The following is a 12,146-nucleotide window of genomic DNA, read 5'->3' as shown; positions in this document are numbered from 1 at the left end:
CTCAGCTCCCCATTAACTGATGAAACTCCAGTATGCATAATCACTATCCAGGTATCTAAACCCCTGGATTACAGGTGCTGGGAATGACACAAGATTGTGTTATCCTACCTACTCCCAAGGATATGGTTTAAAGGCTCACATAATCTTTCTATCCATCTATGAGCATAATTTCTAAGTGTTTGTAGGCTTTCAGGGTCTGGTTCAATTACAGGCTAGGACAAAAGCTCAAAACAATCCTGTTGATTTGGTGAGAAGAGTTCAGCAAATGCCCTATGTGTTTCCTAAAGACCACTGCTCCTAAAAAAGGTTTCTACTCTTACAAAGAAAACTATCCCTACCACAGACCTGTCTCTGAGCATCATATAGAACGTGGGCCACCCTGATCCTGTAACACACCATAAATTTCAATTGTTTAAATACTTTTAGTGACTCATTTTTATTCAGCCTTTCTGTGAGTTCACATTTCTTTCCATTCATCTTGTTGTTCTTTGCCTGAAAATACGCTTTTGAAGAATCAATAGGGGAAGAAATAAGAGCTTAGAGGTTGTTGTGTGCAGAGGTTGGAGCTTCTTAAAGCTCCACTTACTGCATGTGTAGCAGATAACACCTTTTGAGGAAATAGTTTTACAGCAAAAAATTCATCAGTGATTTGGAGAGGAGACACAGAGAGATTTCCTGCTATGCTCAGTGTGCCCATGTAATTAAAAAAATGCTTTTCTACAAAAGTAAAAGTGAAAAGAGTAACTGACTAAATCTCATTGTTGGTGGCACTTGCTTATTGGGTCAAATCTTTGCCCCAGTAATCAAAATACATCATATGAAACCCCTCAAAGGACACAGAGAGAAGGCATGGTTTTCTTTACACTCTACTGTGAGTCCTTCAACACAGAGTCCCTTCCAGCTGGTAGGTGGCTGCTGTAAAGCTATGCACCCCATGGGGGGAAGAGCCAGAACTTTTTCATTTATAAAGAACATTCCTCTATGACAAATTTTACATAGGCATTTTGATTTTACTTCAGTTATTTTCCTGAGGCTCTAAACCTGGTTCAGAAAAGAATCCAGACTTAGTTGGAATTATTTTTGTAAATAACACATGGTACAATTTATTCTCTTTCTACAAAATTGGCATCATTACAAAGTGCTGCTAGCTTTCCAAATTATGTGACAAATTTTCTGGTGCTTGGAAATAAAGAACTCTTTTCTCTTAGAATATATTAAGCAGGAAAATGGAGAGCTTTTACACTGGGTTAACATACTGACTACCTTGCTTATGGGTGTATATGCCAGGGTGAAAAAATATATGACATGCTATTTTCAAATTACCATTTGTGATCCCATTTAGCTTAGAATAGGTCTGCATGCCCTATGCCTGTGTGAAATGCCCTGTTATTTTCAGTCTGTTCTATTTAACAAATTGGCACTCTGTAGGAAAGCTAGCTTGATCATTCCTTATATGATCCTAATTTGCATAAATAGGAAATGTCCCTTCATAAGTCTTTTGAAGGATGTTGGTTTTTTCCCTGTTCATTGCTAGAATATTGTCAAGCATTACAATTCTGCACCACACTATCTCTCTGGACATTTATTGCATTTTCTTGCTGTTTGACTGTTTCCTTATGCTATGAGGAAAGGAAGTCATAAAAGTTATATTCTTAGTAAATTTTTTTTCTTTTTAAAGCATAAACAGCTCTTACAAAATCACTTAAAATTAAAGTGTCTTGCAAACAAAACAGCTATCCCTACCAAAACCACAAAACATTCTATTTCTGTATTTTTCACAAAAAATATGATCACTTATTTTAAAATTTGCAGTCTGGAATCCTGAGACCATATGTGAACACTTGTTTCTGAAGACTGAATTAATACTGCTTTAATCTTGTTAAACTAAACTCAGAACTGGTTGTCTTCAAGCAACAATAAATACAGCCACAGACATAATAGAGAATTCCATTTTTAGAAAAGATACCAAGGCTGTTTCTCCATGGCATAGTGCCTTCTACAAAAACAGATATGCTTTATAGTAACAATTTATTTTAAAAATAGGTAGCTTGTAGTATCTAAACAGCAGATTTTGCAGACAACTATAAGACAAATAAATTTTTCAGGATTCAGTTTCTATCATATAGAAAATTTATGCTGCTGATGCTTTGTATAAAGGAGATGGAGCTAAGTACCTTGGAGTGGCATCTACCAGTGATCAGCTGCAGAAATGTCTGGCAAAGGAAATGCTGCAGCTTCTGGAGATGTATCAGGTGGATGCTTTCTAGTAGAGGAAGGAAGTATTTAAAGCCCCCTTTTTAGCACTCTGTGTTATCTTTGGGGGTTTGAAATCACAGACATTGGATCAGTCCATAATACTATGCCAATACAATGGGCACCCTGCTCTATCACCTCAAATGAGCATCACATCCACAGGTACCAGTGTTCCTGATGTCCAAGAAATTATTATGTCTGCCTCATAAAATTAACACCCACATACACTGGACACCTGTTCAGCTCATATATAGTAGGTCCCACTTGCAGATTTACTCCAATTGTGTTTCATAGTCTAGATACTTATGACTTTCTCCAAAATGATTTGGAGAGAAATCTACAAGTTCTTTCCAGGTTCTCTCATACTATTTTCACACCTCCCCTGAAAAGCAGTTCTGAAACACTTTTCTTCTGGCGAAGTTTTCAGCAGAGTAAGAAGGTGGGTGCCTTACTCATGCACAGAGATTCACCTTATTCCCATTTGAATTTTACAAAGTGGTCTACATAAGGATGGAACATATATACTACTCCATTCTGTCAAAGGTGGGACACTTTCTTCTAAAGGGTTATGTAGAAAAGTTTTTATTTGTTACACTGGAACTAGATTTTTTGTATCAAGAAGTAAAAAATCTGGATTACTCTAAATGCATTGAAATACTTTTTTTCAATGTAGTTATACAATTATTTTTAAAAAATTAATACTATTTGATTTCTCTTTCCTCCTCCACAGACACACCAAGATTTTACCCAACAAAATTATTCTTATGAGGAGGATCTATGCACCATACCTGAAAGAAGACTACCATACTTCAACCCCTGATAGGGCTATGAATTAATATAAATCAATCACTAAAACTGAGATGAAATCACTAAATCATCAATAAGTAAGATAAACGGAATTCAATTCAGTAGAATTTCTCCCCAAATAATTTATGACCATTAGTATATCCCTTTCATTTGAGAGAGCTCTCTGTGTATATTCATGTCCTTCTCACTCACAAAATGTTGTTGTCCCTCTGGCCCAGAAAAATCCCTTGGAATATATATGTAGGGATTAAAGACATGAACTGAAGCTGAGGAAAAAATAATTTTATATATAAGAACATGTGGAAAGCCATTTGGAGAAGTTTGTATGGATTTACTTTTACTAAGTAGATCCATAGACCCTACCTTCCCTGTCAAGTTTCATGGGAGCTGAAGATGCAACAGATGCTGGTTGGGGATAACTGGGAGTAGAGTCAATGCAAAAAGATAAATGTCATCACAAGAATGGCTCTGGATTCCTAGGGATCTTCCATGGTCTGTAGGCATCATGGTAGGACATCTTTCATGTGAAAGAGCAAATATTGTGGCTGAAAGGACAGGGACAAAAGACAGGATATCTGTAAGGGACTGCTTGCAGGGACTGTTACATCTAATTATTTTTTATATTACAATTTAAAAGTCTATCTTGCAGGGATTGTTACACCTAATTATTTTTTATATTATAATTTAAAAGTCTATCTTCATTCCTTTGTTACATATTTGTTGTTGTTTGTTTGTTCCCATTTTTTTTTTTAATTTGGCATTTTATTCTTCTAACATTTTGTATTTCCACCATTTGGGACTGGCTGATCTTAACAAAAGCCAGACTTTCATTTTAACACTTACAGTTCAAAATTCTAAATTAAGTGAGAGGTATTTACCAGTACTCAAACAGATATATCTAAGGTTTATAAACAGCCTTTTGCCATCCTTCCTATCCTTTTCAGGATCTAATAATCAATATAGGAGATAAAGGAGTAGAAACAGCAAATAATAAGAAATGTCCTAAGAAGGGTAATGCAACAGATAGGGGTTCAACATTCTATAAATAAGTTATAAATTATGTCAAATATATACAACAAATATTGCTGTAAGAGTTCATACAATTTTTTAGTAAATAACAGATATGTTATTAATGTTTGTGTTTTGGTTTGGTTTTGTTCTGCTATAATGGGATGTAAACTGCATATATTTTGACAGATTTTCTTCAATATAAGCAACATAAATACCTGAAAATCTATCTAACTCAAATTTAAACATGCAAACATGTAATTTAATAACACTTTCAAAAGTATATATTCCACATAATTAACTCCTGAAGAAGTAAATGTCTGAGCAGGACATTTTTTACACATAAACACCTGCATGCTGAGCTAGATGAATGTTCCAGTCACACCTATAAATAGTTCATAAATATATTTCAAAGCTATTTTATATTTATAAAATCAACATCTAAAGAAAGTTCTTGTCAAACACAAAAGCAAGATTAAATCTAGATTTTTTGCAAATAAGAAATAAAACATCTCAAGGCTAGAATTATATGGACACAGAACACCTCTACTTTATACAGATTATAAACTATACCTAACTGTAAACACATACTAAATAGATTTTAGTCACATTACATGTTTTTTCTCTTGATACAAGCCTAGTTAATCAGAATTTTTGAACACAGGGTACCTTCATAAGGAAAATGGCATACCCACAGGCTCTCACATCATTTTGAAATCATTTGCACGCATACAAAAGTCCCACAATCCTCTTCCTTAAAGGAACCTAAAAGGATGAAGCAAGGCATTGCAGATGAGAGTGAAGGTCTCAAGTTTGCTTGAAAAATCACCAACAAAAATACCAGGAGAAGGTGGGTTTTTCTTAGTATAGATTTATGAAAGTGCAATTTAACAGGATTCTCTGGCAAGGATCACTGGAAGGGACGTGTAGGGGCTAAATTGGATTGCAGTGATTTACACAGGGATCAGAGCAAATTATTTTTACAGGGAGACTGAGTCAGGATTGGGTTGGAGTGATTTACACAGAGATCAGGGAAAGGAATGAGGAGCACGGTTGCAGCAGTTACTTCAAGGGATGGGATGTCCAGTGATAAGTAAAAAAAGAGGGGAAGTGCATACAGGATGTGCAAGAACTAAGCAGAGCAATTCAGTCCAGCAGATGACATTAAACACTTGTTTTAGCAATAGAGGCAATTTCTCATGTCTTGCAAGATTTCCATTATCAGGTGTGGATTTTCATTCATATCTAAGCTGTTCTGATTTTCAACAAAGTTATTAATATTGCTTTCCCTGGATTTAAATGCAGCAGATAAAGGTCTACTTGTACTTCCCCTCCAAGTTACAGTGATCTACAAATTAAAAAATTGTAAACAGTTATATTCTGATACAAAACATTCCAGTCCAAATCAAGGACATTTGGAAATTTCTATGCAGTTCTCACAGGGCAATACTATAGATTATAGCAAATAGACTGATCTTTCACTCATATATTTTGTCTCTGGTTGTTCAAAATGATCAGCATGGATTCATTTGATAAGTGTGTGACTTCTATTGAATTTTCCCTTTCTGTAGTTTATAGATAAGTCTAAGACTTATGAAAGCACAAGGTTCTTCAAGCTTGAGGTTACAACATCATAGATCTTATTTCCAACAGGTGTGATTGTATCTTACTCAAAATTTTGCTCCTTTAAAAAAGCAGGATTTATTCCATATTGCAGATGACCTTGACCTGTTCAACAGTTTGAATGTTACTGAAGAAGATCCATCTTGTCATACTGTAAAATCCAAGGAATAATTCATATTTTAATTTGTGGAAATTTTTGCTGGCTCATTCAGATTCTTCTCTTTCACTGAGTAGCAGCTCCCAAATTTTTAACATAAGTCTATCTCAGTTGACCCTTACATTCATTAACTGTCCTGGTTTGGGACAGGATAAAGGTGACTTTCTGTCTTGTACTTTTGCTTTTAGCTAAGTCTCTTGTTAGTAGCTGCACTTGCTGAAATAACAGCAAGTTTCTCAGTCAGCGTCTGCTTCTACGACTGATAACATTCAATGTTTATAGTTATTGTTGGAGAATGGGCTGCAGAGCCACTGCCCAGCTCTGAGGAACATTTTACCCTCCAGAAGGAATAAAGAGGTTGCACCTGCAGCCTCCTTTGGGGAGGAACGGACAAGATAGATGCCAGAATTGACCAAACAGAGTATTCCAACCCATATACGTCATACTCAGTATAAATTTGAGGAATCACAAGGCTCAAGACAGCTCCCTGCCCTTCCTGCCTTTCCTGCTTCCCTTTCTTCACCCGTTCCCTGTTTTGCTTCAGCATCCTGGGAGGATTCCATCCATTCCTCTGCCTGTGCTCCTGATCCATGCCAGCCTGAATCTGTGTGTTCCTGCCTCCAGCTCCTGACTGCTGCTGACCCCAGGATTCCAGCTTGGACTTTTCCAGGGCTGCCCTGCAGCCTCGGTGGTGACGTGAGAGTTACTGGGGGAAAAGGAGGAGGAACATGGTATCAATTTTCCATTATATTTGTATATTTCGATATATTTACTAATTTCCCCTATTTATCCCTATCTATTACTGTTCCATTAAAGTTGTGTAGTTTAGTTTCCAACCCATAAGCCTTCCTCCTTTATTCTCTCTCCTTTCTTTATCAGGGAGGAGAGAGAGATTAATAGAGAGCATCTCTTACTCAGTTTAATTGCTGGGCCAGTTTTAAACCATGACAATTAACATAAATTAATATGAAACTCCACAGCTCTATGGATAGTGGACATAGCAGACAGTTACTATTTTTGCATTACTTCCTAACAGATTAGCCACTTACATTTTATTTTTCCTTCCTGTGTAATCCTTTCCACAGTAATAAAATCTGCAGATTTCATGTATTTACTTTTGGAAATCTGAAGGTCTTGCAAAGCCTTCACAGTTAATCAGATACATATCTTTATCCATTAGCTTAAACTTGTTCAACAAGGTGTCTGAAACGTATCATGGTATTTGATAATAATTTCTATAAGCAGAGAAATTATTTTTCTTGTTTACAAAGAGTAAGTATTAAACTTCAAATTGTTCACCCTGTATGTTGAATTTGTCCTATCAACCTGCCAGTGATATTATTTTTAAGAAGCATGGCTGATTATTAACTTTAACTATGACTAGGAGCACTTGAAAAGATGATAGGAAATATTACTGCCTCTCACTTCCTGGGGAATGGGGTCTCCTATACTGGTTGTAAACAAATGTTTGCATAGGGCACAGATATTATTTTTTCACTCTACGTTTTCAGGTTATTGTCAGAATGGAGGGTGGTAACATTCTCTACTCCCATGTTGAATTGTGCCTAACATTGCCCCAAAATATTTTGTTCAGAGAAGTATTTGGGTGAGCATAATTCCTCACCAGGCTAATCAACAATGTTGACATTAAACTTTAATGCATCAGAAAAGAAGCCCTGATGAGAAAAAATACGTTCAAATAAATTTAAATAATAATAAATTATCATTAAATTTAATGTTATTTATTTTGTTCAAGATTTTTTGCCTTGTTTTCCCTTTTATAATTTTCAGTCTTGTTTCACATGCATAGGAGGGAAGGTCTATGCATACCTTGGTTTTACCTTTGTGTGCAGCTACCTCATATCTGAAAAAAAAGAAGCACAAAACAAGATCAAAAACCTCCAACACCATGTACCTCAGTTTCACTTTTCTACAAAGACCTAAGACAAGCAGAGCTGCTTTTGAATAGAATCAAATAGTGCTAAAATGCTAAATACACATGGTGACAGGATTCAGCTCAGGGCCATTTGTCTTTGACAGGCTGGAGAGTTGGGCAGGGAGAAACATGATGAAATTCAACAAGGGGAAGTGTAGAGTTTTGCATTTGGGGAAGAACAACACGATGTCCCAGTATAGGTTGGGGGCTGACCTGCTGGAGAGCAGTGTAGGTGAAAGAGACCTGGGGGTCCTGGTAGACAAGAAGATGCCCATGAGCCAGCAATGTGCCCTTGTGGCCAAGAAGGCCAATGGCATCCTGGGGTGCATTAGAAAGGGTGTGGTTAGTAGGTCAAGAGAGGTTCTCCTCCCCCTCTATTCTGCATTGGTGAGGCCACACCTGGAGTATTGTGTCCAGTTCTGGGCCCCTCAGTTCAAGAAGGACAGGGAAGTGCTTGAAAGAGTCCAGCGCAGAGCTACTAAGATGATTAAGGGAGTGGAACATCTCCCTTATGAGGAAAGGCTGAGGGAGCTGGGTCTCTTTAGTTTGGAGAAAAGGAGACTGAGGGGTGACCTCATCAATGTTTTCAAATATGTAAGGGGTGAGTGTCAGGGAGATGGAGTTAGGCTTTTCTCAGTGGTGACCAGTGATAGGACAAGGGGTAATGGGTGTAAATTGGAGCATAGGAGGTTCAAGTTGAATATCAGAAAAAATTTTTTTACTGTAAGGGTGACGGAGCCCTGGAACAGGCTGCCCAGGGGGGTTGTGGAGTCTCCTTCACTGGAGACATTCAAAACCCACCTGGACACGTTCCTAGGCGATGGACTCTAGGGGGCCCTGCTCTGGCAGGGGGGGTTGGACTAGATGATCTTTTGAGGTCCCTTCCAACCCCTAAGATTCTATGATTCTATGATTCTTTCTTCCTCTGTCTTGAAGAGCTGAATGTTTTGCAAATAGCTATCAAGATAATTGCTTCTGACTGTGGCCAGGTAAATATTCTCCATGTTCCCAGTTTATGCTGAGTATAGGGGACAATCTGATATTGGGATGTAGTCAAGAGTCCTCTATTGCCCTGCAGCACAGCACCAAAGCCTCCACAAGAATCCAGGGGAAGAGAAAAGTTTAGTTTGTCTAGGTATTCATCTAATTGTATGAACTTTTCCTACCATCCAAAGGCATATCCTGCAGCATGACATCTGCTTTTGGATTTCCTCAAGGGACTTCAGTAACCATTTCCGCAGAGAGATGAACCTGCAGCAGCCTTCAGATGAGGGTTTTTCATGATTCACATCCCTAAAGAATTCCCCAGGCCATTTTCTCCCTTTCTATATGGGAAACCAATGAGTTGGAAATTATGTGAGCACACCTAATTTTCAAACATTCCAACCTTGTGCTTTTTATTGCTCCTGTAATAATTTGAAGAAATTCATCATCAAGATTTCTGGACACACTTCACAATGAAACTGCTCTAATCTTTCAAGCTGACCTTTCAAGTTATGTATTAAAGTTGATTGCATTTTCTGTCACATCAAGGAAATTAATTTGGTCAAGATAAGAAACTCTTCAGAATCTTTTCTTCATTGCTTCTGTGGATCCAAATCTGAAACCTGGCGGGAGGAGGGATGTCAAGGCTGAATAATACACTTGTTAAGTTGTCTGCTTCTTGTCACACAAATCTTTTCTAATGGCACTTCACTACTTATCCCTGTTTACTATGAAAGTCAGGCTGTGTTGAGATTGCACAGTGCATTAGATGACCATCGGGGAAGTCTGAGCTGTGTCAGTGTGGTATGGCTAAATGATTTAGACATAAAAATGAATTTTTATTTCAGAATATTTTTGCCCTTAAAAGCAAAATTTTCTGCATATGTAGATCAGCTGACACTGTGTGACACAACGTTATTTCACCAAGTGTATTCAATCATCTCACATTTTGCAGCTTTCCTACATACCTGCGCCAAACACCAAAAGCAAAAATAAAATGATAGCAAGGTCCAGAATGCTCTAAGAGTTAAAGAAACTGTCTTGGCTTAATTCCCAAAGAAGAGGGAATAAAGGAAAACATATTCAGAAATAAAAGAGCAGGAGGACATTAAATCTTGTCTTTCAAATACATGTGAGCATTCAGATTTTTAAGTACTGAAGAACTGCATGGTATAATAAATATGATATTCATTGAACATTTAATAAAGTTGCAGTTCTGGCATAGTCTGTATTCTTATGCACACACAAATATTAATATAATGTGTCTGTCAAAATCAGGTATCAGCTCTGTTTAATCCATACTTTTAATATACCTTTTTCAATAATTAACAATGTTGTAGTTTGAGGCCTTAACACCACCTTAACTTGGCACTTACAATTGGTACATAATGAACAGGTAATGTGCAAAGAAATCACTCAGTGGGAATTCCTTAAGACAGCAGTAGAGGAGCTGCCAAATCTTTGAAAGTAAATTTTCAATGAAATTAAAATTCCTGGAAAAGACAATAGAAAATCACATTAAACTCTCCATCTTAATAAAATACTAAAAAAACGAGCAAGATCAAGTGTCTTCCAGGAAGTCTGAAGATCAGAAAGATTCACCACAGAATAAGTCTACCAAAACAGTCTATGTGTGACCATCTATATATACATACTTATATAGACATGTGTACACTTTTGCATAGGTATTTATTTTAATCTCTCATTAGCATAGCAGTTTATCATAAGCAAGACTGGTGTACCTTCTTTTGTGAGTATCTCTAAGAGTTTTCCATGTAATGGAAAGCTGTCACCTTTTCTCTTTTGTCTTCATATTAATATTTATCTTGTAGAAAGATGGTCCCAACAGTTTTCTTGTGGTTAGAAGTTGTTCCTTAACCTTCATGGTTTGTTAGGGAAAGCAGAAATGGTAGTGTAAAGGAAGAATTATCCAGGATTTTTTTTTTTTTTTAGTTTATCAGCATCATACAGTCAAATCAGAGAGCACTCTCTGGTTCTTATACTGCTTTCAGACAAAAATGAGGCGTAGATTTTTCAGAGTTATTCTAAGGTCACTAAATTCTAATAATTACTACTAATCTGCATCAGGTGCTGGGTTTAACTGCCAGTTGGCAGTGAAACCACTGGAGTTTATTTTATTAGACTGTTACTCTTTCTCTGCATTACTAGTGTTAAATGAGTCAGGATCAGAATAAAAGAAACCAAGCAGCTTGTCACACAATAAACACTCATCCTTTGGAAATATGGAGGAGCAGATGAAATATCAGCAAATAATTATTCATAATTCTTGCTCACCCATTGTTTAGGAATAGTCATCTGTGTTTTCAGCTACTGCAAATGCCTGCATACTGTTTGAATAATATGTAGGTAACATAATCTAAGGCTTAATTTTTTTGCAAATAGCAACAAACACACATGGTGCTCACTGAATTATATAATTGAGCCAGTAATTACCCAAATTACTACTCAAATATGTGCCGCGTAAGTTATTTTCATATCTCCTTTAAGTATGTTCTTGTGAACCATAAAACATCAATATGATTAGATGGAAATGACTTTCAACTGTCATTCAGTAATAAGCTACTACAAAAAGCCCCAGCAGAAGTTAAAATATAGATAGAAAACGATAAATTCCCTTCATTCCCTTGTCTCTCTCACCCCCTTGGGAAGGAAAAAAAAGAAATGGTAAAGTGCTGATAAACTGAAATTTTAAACGTAGCTAGTTTCTATGCAAAATAAAGTAAATTGAATTCTACCATTCACTTGTTGCATCCGTCCTCTTCTGGTTAATCTCTGTGGGCAGAAGACTCTTCTTAGAAGTGGAACTTCTGCCTGAGGCACCCCCACCGTCAGCTTTATTGGTTCTGAATGTCAGACTCGGCTTAGAGCAAAGGTCAGTCCCCAGCTCACTTACAAATCCAGCTCTCTTTGTATGGCAGTGCACCAGAATACTCTGAGTTAGTGGTTTGAATCAATTCACCTTGATTCCTACCACTTTTTTACACATATTGAATGAAATGATTGATTATTACCACAGGTCAAAGTCCTCCATTAAAACAAAACAAAAACAAAAACAAAGAAACAGATAAAAAAAACCCCTACAATTAAAAATTCCTTAAATTACTATTGATTTCAGTATTTGAAGAACTAGAGGGTCACACACCAGACTGCTGCTAAAACAAAATGATGTAATATTTAACAAGGATCTAATGGGTACTTTGAAGTCCAGAATGAGACTGCAGTTTGTTCTTCTCAGTGCAGCTGAAAGATGTGACAATACCAAAATATTAACATACAAACTGTATCTTGAACTGCTGAGTGCCAACATATTAGACAGTTTATTTTTACTGCAATGTCTTATTGCTTATTAGCTTAAAC

At 36.7% G+C, this 12,146-nt stretch overlaps 1 long non-coding RNA gene across 2 annotated transcripts; it reads right to left on the bottom strand.

The window, feature by feature from the left end:
- Positions 1-5,133: 5,133 nt before the first annotated feature.
- LOC139789824 (uncharacterized) lies at positions 5,134-11,637 on the bottom strand. 2 transcript variants are annotated; one of them, XR_011723259.1, is made up of 4 exons: positions 11,525-11,637; positions 7,679-7,712; positions 5,739-5,842; positions 5,134-5,416 (listed from the first exon to the last, which is right to left on the bottom strand). It is a non-coding gene; the product is annotated as an uncharacterized lncRNA (long non-coding RNA). The 2 variants fall into 2 exon arrangements; XR_011723258.1 differs by lacking the exon at positions 5,739-5,842.
- Between the last annotated feature and the right edge of the window lie 509 nt (positions 11,638-12,146).

The sequence above is a fragment of the Heliangelus exortis genome, chromosome Z, assembly GCF_036169615.1.
Source record: "Heliangelus exortis chromosome Z, bHelExo1.hap1, whole genome shotgun sequence".
Taxonomy (NCBI): Eukaryota; Metazoa; Chordata; class Aves; order Apodiformes; family Trochilidae; genus Heliangelus; species Heliangelus exortis.
Note: the sequence above shows the minus strand (reverse complement) of the source record. Positions and strands in the feature narration are given on the sequence as shown.